At 41.2% G+C, this 18468-nt stretch overlaps 1 protein-coding gene and 1 non-coding gene across 17 annotated transcripts in view; both read right to left on the reverse strand.

Moving 5' to 3' along the window:
- LOC145890428 (NACHT, LRR and PYD domains-containing protein 12-like) overlaps nt 1-18468 on the reverse strand; it is a 481386-nt gene that overhangs the window by 70840 nt on the left and 392078 nt on the right. The gene's annotated exons all lie outside the window — the stretch shown is intronic.
- Trnai-aau (transfer RNA isoleucine (anticodon AAU)) lies at nt 1240-1313 on the reverse strand. The gene has a single exon. It is a non-coding gene; the product is annotated as a tRNA-Ile (tRNA).

An 18468-nucleotide genomic window follows, 5' to 3' on the forward strand; every position in this document is an offset into this window, starting at 1 on the left:
GAGCTGGCCGAAGAAATTGTCAGGGAAAGTCTTATGACACAGCGCAAGCGTATGGAAGACCGCTACAACTTGCGACAACGGGGAAAGCCATACTCGATAGGAGACTATGTGCTGTTAACGAACCCGGTCGTTCCCGTAGGTCGGTGCAAGAAATTGCAGTATCCCTACAAAGGTCCGTACCGAGTGGTCGAAGTACGCGGGCCTGTGAACTATGTCATTGAAGATGGGACTGGTAAACAACAGACTGTCCATTTCAATCGGCTGAAACCGACCACAGATACATTCCCAATGCCCGCTGAGCAAACGGCGGAACCTCCGCAGGCTGAAGATCAACAACCTACGTTGGTGTATGTATTTAGGCCAAATACAACCCGAGTGGACAATGGAGAGGTATCGAGTTCACCGGATAATTCGGGCGGATGCAGAAGGTCTACACGGACCCGGCGCCGGCCAGTTCGATTCTCGTCGGAGACACACGTGTAGACCAATGTCCAACAGGAGTAGGACAATTCTTGGGTTGGGGGGAGTGTCACGAATTTTCTTTTCCTTCACGTCACCTTTCACTTTGGTTAGTCATTGTATCTATTTCATTGTTTTCACCTCTCTTGCTGGCACCTTGTAATTTCACTGTTTTCTTTCGTTGTAACCACTTATTTATTATATTGTTTTACGCACGTATATCGCTTCTCTCACTTCACTTTCACCACACTAGTTTATTACATTCGTCTCCCCTTTCCTATTATTTTACGCTCCGTTTATTTTTGTATGCCCCGGATGTGCCGCGTGTCGGAAAGGCGCATCCTGATTGGTTGGCGATTGCATGTAACGAACGATTTCCCTAAAACGAGGAGTCTTCTTCTGGGCGTCGTGTAGTTAGCATCTCTTTTACGGTGTTGTGGATTATTGAGATCTTGGCCAGTTTTGTACTGTTTTTATTCGTTTTATAGTTGAACACGACGTCCAATAAGTGAAATCAGCCTGGGTTACTTTGGCTTTGTGGTGAGCCGTTATTGCAGGGTTCTGGGCAGTATCAGAATTAGGGAGGCAGTTTTGTGCAAAGTACCGAATTAGGTAGAAGGGTTAATTGGGGGATAACATCGCCACCCAAAAACATCTAACCGCTTAATTACAAAGCTGCCGAAATAATTCCATAACAGAATTGTGAATTAAAAAAACTATTTGTTGTACTGCGTTGTTGGGAAAATATTGTAAGCGTACAAATTGGTCAAAAATCGTAATTGGCCAGTACGGGGCTCGAACCCGCGACATTCGCGTTATTAGCACGACGCTCTTACCAACTGAGCTAACCGGCCGGACGCCCGTCATCACCAAATGCGTAACGTTGTTTGAGTTTATGTATGTAACGCCTTGCGTTTTGCTGATGAATGGCAAATACGTAATGTGTAATGTGAACAAACCTTTTTTGCAGACATAAGCAGATGGCCCCGCACAAATACATGCAATTGGAACAAAAACTGAGACAAGATCCAGGGCTATCGCTTTATTTCTAATTCCTTCATCGTTTTTCAAAGCGAAATGTTTTTGTAGACTGTTCACTGTTGTAATAAATAAATATTTTTGTAATGGTCGTGCTGAAATGTTAAAAGATATTTTTGTGTTGCAATTTAAAAACAACTCGACTGCGATGTTCTTTAGTCATTTAATTCACAGCCTCGATTAATCAAGTTCAAATTACTACTACAAAACTGAACATTATTGTTCAAACTAGTTTTGTATTTTCAAGGCATTATTGCAAACATTATTCAAACATATTTTAGAATGCTCATTACACTGACTTAGCCTACTGTGAGTCAAACCGGCGGCACACCATGTAATATTACATAATAAAAAAAGCACAGTTTGTGAAATAACATCGTGCGCAGACAACGTGCAAAATAATCGTTGACAAAAATTACAACAAACATTAATCGGCCCAAACAACATCGGTAAATATGGTTGCTGGCATGTTTATAAGTTGCGGCAAGCAAAAATTTTTTTCGTGCAATGGATGGCAAGATTTATGACTTAAACTTTTATGGAAGTGAATTGTTGTCAGTTAAAAGTTATCTTTTATGCCATTTACACTTTATGAAGTTTTAACGATCAGCGACAGTGCGGTCTTTTGTTATAAAGTATGCAGACATATCGATTTCGCCTGAACGGCATCTTCAATATCTGTACTGAATAGAACAAAACCAAAGGTCAATGTTTATTTCTGGGTAAAATTTACCCAACATCAAAATCAAGACCTTAGTGTTTGTTCATTGTTCTTTGTGTGCTGGGGGTGGCAGTAACCCTTTTTATTTCATTTTAATTTTTTGGACCCAATATCGATGCTTCTTTTTAGCGAAGTATATTTATCTTGAGTAAACAATTGAATGTTTTTACTTCATGAAATCTTAACTAGCAACACTTCTTTCGCGTGACACAAGTGAAACTTCAATTTCAATTTTAAATGTTTAAATGTAAGAACAACTTTGTGTCTACGCTTCTAGTTTTATAAAACATGTTTCGCTTTTTACTGAGCATCTTCTGTTCTACAAACAAAATAAACAGAAAAGACATAGTGTTGCGTATTTTTACGTTACATAGCAACGTTTGCATTCATGGAAATATGAACTATGGTCACATAACAGCCAGTTTCGTCATCAACGCCCGGAATCTCTTTCAATGGGTTTTTTGTGTTAAGGCATTTTATAGGTAGCGTCTTGTCCAGCATCTTGTTTCAAAATGTATAGCAACGGTTGCTTTCTCACGTGATTTGATCTCGTTACTAGTTTCTACGCAACAGCCGTGTTTTCATGTGATTTTATTGGCCGGCTTAAATGTGTCGCCTTAGAGAAGTCCTTCATTGTTTTGTGTAAGAGTGCGTCTTTTGTTGACTGTTCGCTGACCGTTAGTCTTTGGATCTTCCTACTTTCCACAACACTTTTCTCGCTTTGTTTCCCTCCGTTTTAAATAATGGAACTTTCCGTGTGCGTTCAGCTGAGGCGGAGCGGGGCAGCGCAGTTGTACTTTGCTCTCCTCAGTTCGTAAATTCACTTAGTTTGGCGTTGGTATAATTGCGTGTGTTAATTTCGTATCCAAAATTGTTCATGATAAATAAATATTGGTGTAGTGTTTGCATCGAGTTTCAATCAAAGTCAGGTTAGGAAAACACAACAATTAGAACTCACGTGCGATCTAATGTCAAATGCGCTAATCAAATAGGATTCCCATCGATCATAAATAATATTGTTAAGACCCGATTCGAGACTCATAGTTGGCATAAAAGGTCGCAACACATAGTTAGATGCTAAAATGATAAAACGATAAAACTGGCCGAACAGTAGAAACCTCTGGTGCTAACATACTGGACGACGCTCTATTCAGATGTTACAAGTGCCCTACTTTTTTATCACCACAGGCATCCATTGCTTATTCAGGTGAAACAACGATAAAAAGATTTAAAATGAAGAATGAATAGGTTACTTTTATTGTTGTTTCACCTGAATAAGCAATATTTTCTGTTTATTTTGTTTGTAGAACTGAAGATGCTTAAAAACATGTTTTCTATATCTAGAAGCGTAGACGCAGCAACGTTGTTCTAGTAACATTTTAAAGTTGTCTTGAGTAAGTATATAAGCTGTCAGGTTTTTGCCTACGGAAATAAACGTTTTCATACCGCCAATTTAAACATGGTTTATTCGACCTGGTTTTTTGTCGCCCTGACTCTATTTGCAAAAGTGGAGGGGATGAACAATACGGAAATGTTCAACGCCACTGACGATTCCAATGCAACTTCATGTGATGATATGATGACACACGTACCAGCAAGTAGGTATTTTAAGGTTAAGGAAGTGAAGAACAAATTGCTTTCATCATCGTATGTCTGGGCCTCTTAATCCTATTAAAAAATTCTTTAATTTAAAGCAAGTTTGAAAACATGCTATAGCCAAAACTTGCTAATTCGATACTATGCAAAATACCATGGTCAATTTTTTCTCCTAAACCAGCAGAAATTCTAATAAACGGTTGATATATCTGGAGTGCAATCCACACATAGATATGAAGAAGTAAATACTCATAAATATGCTTTATGTTTCGACAATCCAAAAGTTGAAAAACTCAACACAACTTTACAAATTTATTCACCGGTGTAAATTGCTGTTTTTTCTAGAATACAACACCAGCTTTGAAGTTCTGTGGAGCTTTGAAGGTCAGGGAAGTTGGATTAACACAGGCGACAAATACTGGAGTCGAATATATGACTCAACACCAACTTTTGGAACTGGGCCAATTGCAGCCGGACATGGTAACATAAAATAACGACGCAAGGAAAATTCAAATTTATGCACTATCCCATGAGTGTTGTAAAAGAGTGCCTGGCATCAGCGTGTTATAATTTATTTGGTTCGGGTTGACACTCTTATGTCTGATTGAATATCAGTGAAAATATATTTACAAAATTGTACTAAATAACATAAATCAATGCCCACATTACTTTGGATTCATGTAATGCCGATTACTATGTACTTGTTCTTTTTTCCATAAGAAGCTTCAAAAAAAATATTTACCATTGAAATGGAACTTTGTTTAAATTTTAGGAACGTTTTATCTTTACACGGAGGCATCAAACGTTGACTCTGGTACTCAATTTGTTCTGGAAATTGTCGGAGAATTAGTCGGATGTTTTTGTTTTCACTTTCTGCAACAACACTACGTGGTTAACGACGGGATGCCACATCACATATTCCGTGTGTTCGTTAATGAAGAGAAAAAATTGGAAATTGTCAACGAAACTTCAGTGTGGAAACGTTATCACATTCAAGTGAAATCGGTCGAACCTGTGAAGGTACGCGAGTGTCTTTGCATGTTCACTGTCTGTAATTGATGGCATTCATCGAGATTCTAAATAAATATTTATGTTTTTACGATAATTAAATGTATAGACTTGCGATATAACAAAGCAAAAAGGGAAAAGCTTAAAGAAATGCGAAAAGATGAAGAATATCAACTCATAGGCACAAAAAGTTTTTGTGTATTCTGTTTTTTTATAGTTTGTTTTTGATGGATTGTGAAGGTGAGTTTGAAAGATTGTGAAAGAGCACAAGGAAATATTTTAAAAAGACAACTTCCGTGATTTCATCGATGCATATTTAGCAGAGATGGAAGAAGGACAAGCAAGTTTCACAGTAAGTATTTATAGAAACACACGGCATATAATCGTTCGACTTCGTCCGTGCAAAATCCGTTCGAAATAAATTTCCTATATCTTTGACTCGAACAGAATTCTAGTTTTCGTAGTGCAACAAACCTCAGCTGAAAACTTTACTGTAGAACCTACAACTTCTCTATTATATACGGGACTTGTTTGAAGCCGGTTCTGAGACGACTTCCAGCGCTTTGGGCAATGCTTTGTCTCATTCACAATCCTGGTGCCCAATACAAGATATACAAGGAGATTGTGAATGTTTTTGGTAAGCAAAATCTAATTGTTTTAAATGCTATAGGGCAATTAAGGACTTTGGTTATACAGGTGAAACTGGCACACCTCAAATGTCAATGAAGGACGATATGCCTTACACGTGTGCATTTATTCAAGAGTTACAGATATATCGTACGTTGGTTCCCTTGAGCGTTGTTCATTGTACATCTAATGACGTAGAATTGAAAGGGGTATAAAATACCGAAAGGCACTGCTGTAAGTTTCTTTACCGACGTAATCGACATGTTTAAAGTGTAGTTCGTTTACAGATCGCTCCTAATATCTGGGCAGTTCACAATGACCCCAACTTATGGGATGAACCGGAGAAATTTAAACCCGAACGTCGTTTAGATGCTGAAGGTTTCGTCAAATGTAATTACATACCTTTCTCTGTTGGACCTCGGCATTGCGTGGGAGAGCAACTTGCCAAAATGGAGCTTTTCATTTTCCTGACTTCAATGATTCAAAAGTTTTCCCGAATAGAGAAAGCAAGTGGCATTGTATTCATCCGTTGCCGTACAAGATAGTAGCAAGGAAAGGCAATTCCAGAACGACCGAATATAGCTTTTTATTGTCGCCTGCATACGCTTGCTCTAATTTGGTTAAACGCAAAATGAAATATGTAGAAATAAATATACTCTTGCAAAGTATTTTGTTGTTCTCCTGTGTAAAAAGTTAGTTTCAAATTTACGAATTACCAAGAAGTTTTGCATGTATTAAATTGCATTCAGCTTATTTGCGACGTAGGTACGGCCATTTATCATGCAAAGGTGTAAGCACAAAACTTTTAAACTACTTTGCCCTTGTGATATTCTTGTTGTTTGCCTTTTTACTAGCTACATCACACGCAATTCGTGCTGGGCAAATACTTGTTGCAGAACGTATGTCGGGCAAAATGTTTTGTGATAACCAAAATAATAAAACGTGATTTCGCTCAAGTAAACTGTAAAACAACAAAGTAGGTACACGTAAACATTTTTACCAGAGGTAAGTTCGTTAGTAGCTAAATGCACTTTCACATGAAACCCTGGATATATTAGTGCATGTCTTCAACAATTCATACAGAAGAAGAGGTCGCATAAAAACAGGGATTATTACTAAAATATTTGTGTAATGCCGTGCAATGTTTATGTACCTGAGTAGTAGAGTCCAGCCCGTGAACGCTATCACTCTTCACTTATAAGGGATCGGGCACTCTTCACTTATGTGGGATCGGGCACTCTTCACTTATGTGGGATCGGGCACTCTTCACTTGGTCTGAGATCGGGCACTCTTCACTTGGTTTGAGATCGCGCACTGTTCTGTGGAATCGCGCACTGTTCTGTGGGATCGGGCACTGTTCTGTGGGATCGGGCACTCTTCACTTGGTTTGAGATCGGGCACTGTTCTGTGGAATCGCGCACTGTTCTGTGGGATCGGGCACTGTTCACTTATATGGAATTGGTCCCATATTGTAGGAAATATAACTTAGAGTGGTTCATTTGGTGAATGAGTTGGTCGAGTAAGGACGTAAACCCAAGTGAGAAGTTTTTTGAATGAGCATTACTCACTAGATGGTATAAAAGAGTTGTGACTGTCAAGGCTTTCGGTTTGTTCACTTCTGAGTTGAATAGAAATATGTCATTTCTTACTGGTCGTTCTCTCTTTGGACGAAGAGATAGAAGTGATGCTCAATACTCTTTAACCTCGGTCATATGTGCCCCGGGTGGATTGGTCGAGGGAACGAGGAATTATCCTTGTTTGGACCCTACAAATGTTAATATGGCTGAAGAGAGAAAACGTATAGATTCGTTCAAATATGGATTTTGGCCTTATCATACCCGATCAACACCGGCGGATTTAGCCGAAGCTGGATTTTACTTTATTGGTATTCACGATAAAGTGAAATGTTGGTATTGTGGATGTTGCCTCTTTAACTGGGAACTAAATGACGTTGCTTGGGAAGAACATGCCAAACATTCTCCTGGATGTGGTAGAATCCGTTAATATCCCTTAACTAAATAAATTATAATATTAGAATAAATGCTTGCAAAGTATAATTGTAATTCAGAGAAACTCCAGACGTGGACGGAGGCAATTATAAGAGCTTGTCCACGAGCCGAAAAACTGCAGAGGCGGTCTTTAAGTCGCCGGGTGCTTCGCGAGAGCAAATAAATCGAATTGCCCCGAGTGGAAATGGCGCAATGGCGCCCACCGGCGGTGACGAAAGTGTTAGTTGCGTTGAAAGGTTTGTAACGTTTTGTGTGTTTTAATTTTTTTTGATAACCATGACCTGATATGTTTGTTTACAGCGAAATTAGACCCGAGGCAGCGGTTGATTTGGACTCACTATTGACACAGTACACAGCTTCACAAGAGTTGGAAATAGAAGAAATTTGCAATGATGCAGAAGCGAATTCTTCTAGACCTTCCTCTCTTATTCAAAGAGGTTGGTAAGTTCTCAGACGTGGTTGCCCTTGGACCCAGAATTATACTCACTTTTCTTGTAGGGGAAGCAGTGGTGAAGCCCAACAACGACCACAGGAAAATGAGCGAGATAGACTCATCGCTCGGAACATCAGAGCCATTCAAACACATCGAAGAATCGGTAAAGTGACAAGCGTCTTCAACTTCCGCGCACCAATTTCCTACGAAAACTTAAATAATATTGCCGATGAAGTTTTGCGCTTTGGAAATCGAGCCTTCAGGATCAATGCCAGTTTTGGCTTTTCTTTGGAAAATGTAGCCGGAGAACAACATTATTTCCACTCGAGTTGTAATAATTATCAAGTTTTTGACACACCTTATGTTGTCCGCACACGCGACGACTTGATTGCTTTTCTTGAAAGCCTAGAAGACAAAGATGACTTAGAAAGTGTGCGACTTCTGCGACCTGATAGCTCCTGGAAACCTAACGAAATTTTAAATGTAACCTTTTATGTTTACCACATGCAAAGTCCATTAATTGGAAAGGGGGTCAATTTGCCTCTGTACGTTTCGCGAAATTCCGGTCTATTTGCTTTAAACAAAACACCAAGTGGACAAGTTTATTCCGACAACCTCTGCTTTTTTCGTTGCCTCGCAATACATTTGGATTCGAGTGGGAGAGACGGTATTTCATCGAGGGCTATTGAACTATGTAAACAGTTTTCTGTACACGCCGGTTTGGATCACATTAATTTTCCTGGTGTACAAATGGACGACCTGCCTAATTTGGAAATTTATTTTAAGATCAACATAAATGTTTTCCAACTGGTTGCCGGGGAAGATGTCAAGTGTAAACTTGTTTGGCGTAGTGTTGCACGCTTAAATGACAAACGGAATCGAGTACTCAACCTGAATTTGTTTGAGAAACATTTTAGCTACATCTTTGACATAAATAAATACTCATCGACCTTTTGTTGCCGGATTTGTTCAATTTCTTTCGACAGACTCGGAAAATGTGAAGAACATCAGAAATCATGTCAGGCTGTTACAAAGGAGGTCTTTAAGGCAGGTTTCTTCTCTGAAACAGCAAGTGTGATTGATCGATTAAGAGAGGTTGGCATTGACGTTGATCAATCAATGAATTACTTTCCTTTTCGTGCTTGCTTTGATTTTGAGAGCTATTTTTCGAGGGACAACTTGCCACCCCCAGCCGCTAAGACCACTTTGCTCTCAGAGCATATTGCCTTGAGTGTGTCAATTTGCTCAAATGTGCCTGGGTACACGTCACCAAGGTGTATTGTATCCACAGGGGACTGTGGGGATTTAATAAAAAGATTTGTTTCCTACCTTAAAGAAATACAAGAAGCTGCTGCGTCGTCTATGCTTCACCGATTTCAGGGCATCAGGAAACAGCTTGAAACAATGCTAGACCATTCTTGTAAGTTGGAGTCTTGTGATCCACGCAAGCACCCTCTTCAACGATTATCATCCGACTTACATCTATACTTAACTAATCTAACCTGCTTATCTTTCAATGGAGGTAAATATGACATCAACTTGGCAAAGAGACATTTGATTCCAACTCTATTGGCCGATGACAAAATATTAAATGTAATCAAAAGAAACAATGATTTCATGTCTATTAAAACTACGTCCTTTAACTTTCTTGATTTACGCAATTATGTTGCGGCAAATTATTCTTATGATTCCCTGTTGCAAGCCTTTAACTGCAAAACACGCAAAGGTTTTTTTCCTTATGAATACATGACTTCAGTTGAAAAGTTACAAGAAACTTCATTGCCTCCAATCACAGCTTTCTACAGCTCACTGAAAGGTTCAACTATAACCGAAGATGAGTACCAGTTTTGTTTAGACACATGGCGTGACGAAAAAATGCACACCCTGAAAGATTTTCTTGTGTGGTACAATAACCGTGATGTAGTTCCTTTTCTCGATGTTGTTTCTAAGCTTTGCAACTTTTACGAGGAACGTGGTGTTGACGCGTTTAAAGAGGTAATAAGCGTACCTGGTTTAACTCTACAATATTTAATGAGGTCTCTTGATCGAAACACGCCTCTTGCACTGTTTGGAGAAAGATTTAAGGACATTCACAATCTCATTCGGGCCAATATAGTTGGAGGTCCAGCAACAATTTTTCACCGCTACCACGAACAAAATGAAACCAAAATCCGCACCGTCGACTACGGTACTAAAGCCCGTGTATGTCAAGCAGTCATCGGCTTTGACTGCAATGCTCTATACCTCTGGGGGATTATGCAACAGATGCCAACCTCTTTTTTCACTGTTTTGAAATACGAAAATGAAACCCAAGGATTCAGTTTGATGCAATCTTCACGTCACGGTCACATGGCTCGGGTGTGGCTTGATTGGTGCGCACAAGAATGTGGTCTATTTATTCGTCATCAGTTCAACAAGGGGGGAGAAGCTCGTCTCGGTCAACGAAATTTACCCGTGGATGGGTACTGCGCAGAAGTCAAAAAAGTTTTTCAATTTCACGGCTGCTTTTTTCATGGCTGTGATCGCTGTGGTGTCCATTTCGATGACCTCGAAAAAGCTACAAAAGCCCGTGAAAAGACAGCTGAACATACAGCATACCTCGGTAGTCTTGGATACGAGGTTGTTGAAATGTGGGAATGTGATTGGTATGCTTTGCAAAAGAACAATCAGCGAGTGCGTGATTTTGTTAGATCTCACCCAGTTCCCAGGTTCCACATCCCAAAAAATAGAAACTTTTTCACCATGCGAGAAGCATTGCGGAAAGGTGACTTGTTCGGGCTAGTGGAGTGTGACATCATTGTTCCACCTGAAAAAAGAGAATATTTCAAGGAATTAAGCCCTGTGTTTAAAAATACAGATGTATCCAGAGCTGATATTGGACAGTATATGCGTGGACATGCAGAGAAGTACGGTGTTTTGAAAACTAAACGAAGGTGCTTAATAGGGAGCATGATGGGGAAAAAAATCTTGCTTGCCACCCCTCTTCTAAGATGGTACTTGGAACATGGACTTGTTTTGGAACACATATCAAGTGATTTGCTTTGATCCTAAGCCCTGCTTCAAAACCTTTGGTGATGAAGTTACTGCAGCACGACGTTTGGGTGATGTCAACCCTGACAAAAAAATCATTGGAGACACGTTTAAACTTTTAGGTAATTTTTTTAAATTTTTTTTTTTTTTTTTTTTGAAATTTATTGATTGTTAATTGTGCTTTATTTCCAGGTAATAGCTCCTACGGCAAGATGCTAACGAACAAAAAGCTTCAACGTGATATCTTCTACCAGGAAGCTAAAGATGCTCGGGTGTCAGTTAATAACCCGAGGTTCCAGCACTTGGAGGAAATCAATGATGACCTGTATGAAGTCAAGATGAAAAAGCGTCGGATCAACCAAAATTTACCAGTGCACATTGGATTTTTCGTTTACCAATACGCCAAGCTGAGGATGCTACAGTTTCATTACGACTTTTTCGATCGATTTGTCGACAGGGAAATGTATCAGCTGTGTCTCATGGACACAGATAGTTACTACGTGGCGATGGCTGGTAAACGTTTGGATGATGTGGTTCGTCCCCAACTGTTGAAGGAGTTTTATGAAACTTATCACATGTGGTTTCCATCTCCAGCATGCGACCTGCATCGCTCAGAATTTGTCAAGAGGCGTGTTTCGGGAAAAGAGTTTACCCAATTGGAATGCTGTCAGAGGCGAGAGCGAGATGACCTACGCACCCCTGGGCTTTTTAAAGTTGAATGGAGTGGCACAGGTGTAGTGGCTCTTACGGCCAAGACCTATTATTGCAAAGGAAGCACCAACAAACAAACTTGCAAGGGGATCAACAAGAAGCAAAATCCACTGACGTTTCAAGCTTATCTCGAAGTGTTGAAAACGGGGGAAAGCGTGTCGGGTACAAACACTGGCTTTCGCACTTTGAATCAAAGAGTTTACACGTATAAACAGACAAGAAGTGGGATCACTAATTTCTACGGCAAACGTAAAGTTCTTGCCGACGGGGTTTCAACCGTCCCCCTCGACTTATAAGTGTTTCATTGTTTTCGTGCTTGTGTTGTACGTGCACTGCTTAATAATAATAAAGTGATCTGTTCGAAACCTAAGCTAATAAAGTAAGAAGAGAAGTGAGGCAGCCCAATCAGCATAATGTTAAAAAAAAACTGTTCTTAAACCTTCACTGTTCAGGTAGTGATTCATCTTAAAAGGGTTGCGCCATCGCTGGTAAACCATTCATTGGGAGTGAGGCACAATGTGAGAGGTGAAGCAATCCCGAACAAGATGAGCGCTCATGTATTGCACAATTTGTTGGAATATTTTATGGCAGGTTTTGAACGGGATCACGTCATTTTGATTGTATATAAGACGGTATAGATACTTTATTCCTCATCAACGAACAGAAGCAACCAACGGAGAAGATGTCACTCAACAGACGTATTGTTCCCGACACCGTCGATTCAACCAGACAGCAAAGCGCTACACAGCTGCTGACAGAGATATGCAGAAGTCGCCGACCTGCAGGTATGTCTTGACGAGGTTTTGCTTTTCTTCCGTTTCCTAACTTTTGGTTGCTGCAGGTACCAGACTTTGCTGTGCAACGTTGTATGTGAAGTTTAGAGGAGAATGTTTTGACCACGACGAACTCCGGAAACTGGCTCCTTCCCTGTTTCCAGAAACACCCTACGTGTTGCTATTCCCCAAACCGTTTGCCGACGCCTTCAGTCGCGTGCAGGTGGTGTACTGGTCCACAGCAGACGCGGTGGAAGATTGTATCATCGCCGACCGAGTGAAGAATATGGCAATCGACGTGGCTGTCGATGGGATTGCATTAAGTTTTAAATCTAAATCTGTGTTTTCACCCGCCGCGTATTTGAGACCAATAATAGAAAATGCCGATTCTTTTGAATTTTACCAAAGTCGCTCGCAGTTGATTGATTCGGTTGTTCGCGAACAAGTGCTTCAAGTGCAAGAAATTTTTATTTCTACCGCTCAAGACAAACATTCCGATGTTGGTGCTGCTTTTCTGTGTTTTCCACTTTCACAATAAACCTTCCCTCTCTCTCCTCCTTCGGAGGAGAGCACTCACCTTCGGTGAGTGCAAAAAAAGGGGGGGAAACTCGACTTGTACATACCACTATCGTTGTTGTTGCAAATTATTGTATTAAACGATTACATGTTTGAAACGAACGCACAGACAGTTTGATCATTCTCACGCAAGTCAGAAGAAAATGTATCGACTATACGAGACATAGAAAATCCACGTGCACGAAACAGTAAATAATACATACAATGAGGGCCGCAGGCAGATGAGAGGGGGTGCTGTACAATGCGACGGTTCCATTTCCATTGAGTGGCATTTCGGTTTAGAAAATTTACAAGCTCCTCGTGGATCGGGGCACGCCCGAACGTGTCATAAAACTCGCCCCGTCCTTCCCCATCAAAAAACATCGCAAGCCAATGCATTCCGGGTCTATTACTGGGATCAGTATTCACAATATATGCTTTGGGATAGGGGTGGTTCAACGTAGTGAGTTCATCCCGCGCATAGACACCATAAAACACGGATCCAATGGCTTGGTCACGAGATAAAATAGATGCGATCTGAAGTTCGTCCATTTAAGCCGAGTAATCGAAAATTACGTTTTTGAATTTGTCAATCTCCAATACATTGTCATATTCCGCGTACACCAAGATATTTATAGTGTTCGCGAGAGCCGTGCCAAAGTGAACCTCCAAACGAATGTTACCGTGCTTAACCAAATCAAAGGTAGCCAGATCTGCCATATCAGGACTGAGGTCAAAGCAATAGAGTGTGAATCCCTGCCCATATTCGGAGAGTGATATTCCACTACCGGCGTTTTCAAAAAATGTTCCCATCCCAGTAAAAAGGCTAATGAAGCTCCTCGCATAATTTTTTGATGTGAAATTTGGTTGAAGCGCCTTTCCCGGCACGATTTTCCCGTCATGGTACAGAGCCAGGTAATTCACATCAAAGTGTTTAAAATTAAACGGATTTTTTGCATAAGCCCCATTAAATGCGTCGTTGTCAACAAACCCCACCACTACTCGCTTTGGGATCTGGCCACGTATAAATGTGTCATGTGTCGTGGAAAGGTTTCCACGTGGGACCGAGTACACTTGCACAGATGTCCTCGTGATTGGATATTTGGCAGTAGCCTTCTCCAATGCTTTTATATGTCCCATCAAAACAGGGGCACTCGGACGTACTTTACGAACATACAACCGAACGTCTTTAAGGTTGACCTTGTAACCGGTATTCGCCTCGGCCATAATCGAAAACGGATCTTTGCTCCTGATCAAGCGGATCTTCACGTCAACGCCATTTAATACATAACGAAACTGATTCATCATGTCGATATGGAGCTTGCCTAACATTTCAATGTCACGACTACCACTTGCACAGTCGCGTCTGGTGATATATCCAGCATTTCCAGCATCCAAAGTCTCAAACTTTCCTGCCGTATCTTTATGCCACATCGCCGCAGTTAATTGGGATTCTTTTGCATCATTCCCGAAGCTTAAAAGGCTCTCGAGGTAAGCACGGTAGGGATACGTGTTACTAGCAGGTGTGACAACTTTGTTGTTTAAAGACAAGTCAACTTGATCCCATAGAGCATGTAGCCAATAATTACAAGGACCAACGGCTGCGTCTGCGTCAATATTTGTCCCATCTGCCTTGGTTATGCGCGCTGTGCACAGAAGCATAGTATTTGCTAGATCTATGTAATCTTCCCCTGTCCCAGAAACGGTAAATTCTATAGGGCCGGCATCACTCAATGTCGAAAGGGGCATAAATTCCACCCACTGGGAATGTTCGATGCTGACTTGTGTGGGTTTTAGCGCAAATAAATCAAGTTCACTTTTCAAGCATTTTCCAGACTGTTGGTTAATGAGGCTGCCCATGTTATGAAAATATATCCGCTTTCTTTCGTCTTGGGGAACGTTTTTTCTTCGTCTTTTTTCTGCGTTTAGTTGCAGGTTCTCCGGGTGGGTGTGTAAAGGACCGCTGCGCAGAACGTAATAATGATTTTCCCGCCTCTCGTGAACGTTTTATAGCTGCTGCCCGTGGTGATTGCCCAGCCAACATGTCACCGGCGAATTGGGCACCTGATTTAATCACTTCTTTTCCGATACGGCTTGCGCCCGATTTAAGTAGCGGTAGTACAGCCCTACCAAGACTCGCAAACACACTACCCAATCCGTGGCCACGTTGTGAAACTGCTCCACTGAAAAAAGGCATTCCATGACCAGCATGGGCCACATAGTAATTCTCATAGTCTTTAATATCGTTTTGCACACAATATGGAGTGCCGCATTGACGCTGCATTTTCCGTCTAAATGTATAAGGGTGTTTTTCGAAAGTGAAGTGTAGCGATCACCCGACCGCTTTCAAAAGGAATCAAACCCCCGAATTCGTTTCTTAAACTTAGTTCTACACTCGTGATGGTACTTCCACGTAATGGTTGATACGATAGACGTGAGAACCTTTTAAACACTGTCTCTCCAGGCTCTCCTTGAGCTGAGATCGTATCGAGAAGGGGAACAAGTGAATCGCCCACTATACGCGGTTCAACGAGATCACAATAGACGAAAATGGTCGAAAATTCATTCTCGAGAGTGCACCTTCCTTCGGTTGTGTGGCTTCCTTCGTAAAGGTGTGGAAGTGGAGTTGTTTGAAAGCCCAAAAGTTGCCCAAGGTCATCAGAGAGCGCCATTTGACTTTCCCTAGGGAGGTTTATAGTGGTCAAACGCGTCACCGGATCAAATACAAATAAATTATTAATCACACCCCCATCGGGGTTAAAATCATCGGTTTCTGATTCCTGAAGAAGTCGTTTAAATTCCTTGGTGCCTTCTGTTTTAACTAATTTTGTCATTGTACTTGCAAGTTCCTTTCCCGATTTATAAAGCCCGCTTGGAAGCGTCAACTTTTTAGTAGCTTCGGCCCCCACTCTCATTCCGAACCACACTTCTGACCCAATATTTTTCCATGAGTAGGGATATTGAATGTCACTTAACGCCACTTCCCATTTTCCCTGATCCAAGTGAATGCTTTTGGGAAGTTTAGTTTTGAATTGGGTCGTTGTATTTTCGGGGTAAAACTCTAAACTACTATTGCTCGGAAGAGTCACGTAAAACATTCTTGTTTTTCAAACTCGGTGCTGGCAACAGATACCCAACCCCACTTGCCAGTAACGCTGTCCAAAGATTCGGGTTTGGGTGTCCCAACGTCAAATTCACAAGACTGGTGATGACTACAACAAAAATGAGAAACACTTGACAAAAAAACACAACTTCTTCACGAGGCAAACTTCGCCCACACCACACCCAATCTCCTCCTGAAGTCATTGACACGCTATACGCTGTAATGTACGACGTCCTCTGCGTTGAGCCACGAATTAAAACTATCGGGGTAGTCGACCCATTTTATAAGCCATTGCTCTACCCCGTGCCTTTTTCGCTTTTTCAATATCTTCTCAATGTTATAAAGGTCCTTTTCCACACTTTGGAGTTCCTCATCATAAAACGACCCTTCTATCGGTTCACGATTATAATCGACTAGAGAATAGGTATGGGGATTGGTTTGGCGCCGGGATTTTACAAAAAACACTTCTTCCGTCCAGTTTGGTAAGTAACCTTTTTTAAACTTTGTACGGGTAACTGCGATTCTAACTGGGGAACCCACTGCAAACTTCCAGGACATAGGTGGATGCGATATATCGCCGTATAAATTTTCCCAGACAGTATCCTGATTATCTTGTTTCACCGACGAGGGAGTAGTTCGAATGCTGCGGTGATAGCTGTTGTTGTAGCTTTCTACTACATCATCTAGCACGTCAATATATTTCGATGTCTGGGCATACGTGAAGTACCGCCATAAACGCTCCTTCAAGGTCCGATTAAATCGCTCAACAATGGAGGCTTTTGTTTCGTCATTGTACGTCGTAAAAAAATGAATACCGTGATTTTGTAACCAATTTTGCAAAAGTTTATTCACAAACTCTTTGCCACGATCTGTCTGTAATTTCTGCGGTTGGCGGTCCCCATCTTGCAAGATTTTTTCGAAAGCTCGCACAAGACTTGGCCCCGTTTTTTGTTTTATTGGGACAACCCACGCATACTTTGAAAACACATCAATAACGGTAAGTAAGTATTTGAACCCATTGTTGTAACGACTTAGTTTCACCAAATCAACCAAATCAGCCTGCCACTGAAAATCAATACCTCCGACTACAACACGAAGACGTTTAAAATTTCGACGTAGAGGTTTGTGGAGTGTGTAAGTGTCCTGCTTTCGCAGCCAATCTTTTACTTCAACTCTTTTTCGTTTTGAAGCACGGGCGAGGCGCTTCACGCCCCCGAGACTTCCTGGTTGCAAGGGAGAATAATATTCCTCAGAAAACTTTACAGATTTACCCATTGCTTTGCAAATCGTCTATTCTGCACCGGTGGTGGTTTAGATCCAACTGGGTGCTGGCCTGGCGCGGGTCTTGTATTTGTATACCCAAGCAATGACTTTGGTGCATTTGCTTTTTCCAATGCCGACTGGAAATCAGTCCATCCGATAGGCGTCGTTGACGTCGATCCGCGGCGTCGCACAGCATTGTGAATCAGATCCTCAATGTTGCTTCCCTTAACAACTTCCCCTTTAACCGAAAGCTCTCCTGTCGAGTTGAAATCAATTTCTGGACTTTCCTTGATAATATCAATGACTCGCTTTGCTTTGTATTTAAACGTCTTCGGCATAGAATCAATTACACGACTTTCGACAACATTTTTCTTTGTTTCCTCAACTTCTCCAGCCACAGTTTTTCCTCGGGCTTCTTCGGTAACCGTAAACTTAAGTGGTTTATTCACAAGGGTGTCCTTATAAAATTGATACCGTTGAAGTGCCTGGTTGTAAAGTTTTACTTTGTCTTCCATCGTCCCAGGCTCGTTTATGATGTCCTTCATTTTCCGATCGAGTGTGGTTAATGCGTTTTCAACAGGCGTCGTTTGTGAAGGTGTGTTTCCCTGTAGACTTTTCAAAATACGAGGGTCCACCAAAGCAAATTTTTGAACACTTTCCATTTCACTTCCCACCAGAAAAAAGACTAGTGACGGCGGGTATTATGCTACCAATCAACGGAGCTAACAACGCTGATAAAAATCCTCCACGTTGTATAATCTGACGTTTTCGTTTTGCAGGAGTTGACTTTTTTCCAAGTTCACGGATGCCGTTTTTGTATCTGCAAAGTTTGGCTCGTTCCGTGGGTGTCAATGTTACGTTCCCCTTCAAAACGTTGTATGCACATTCGCAAATGCACTGGATTAATTCACGATCAGCGACTTTTATAATCGACCGAGCAAGCTTGGGTTTGGCTTTAGCGAGTGTCGTAAGAACTGGAGCTTGGTCATGTAGTCGCCTTGACATGCTACAGAGATTTTGGTACGTACACAATCTGGGTTTCACCGCGAAAAATATTGGTTCTTAAACGAAATTTTTCTGCTGTGCTCTGCTTGAAGTCAAAAAGCAAATAACCGTGTGGACGAGTGGTCGTGTCACTATAT

This window comes from Ascidia mentula, chromosome 2 (assembly GCF_947561715.1).
Source record: "Ascidia mentula chromosome 2, kaAscMent1.1, whole genome shotgun sequence".
Classification (NCBI taxonomy): Eukaryota; Metazoa; Chordata; class Ascidiacea; order Phlebobranchia; family Ascidiidae; genus Ascidia; species Ascidia mentula.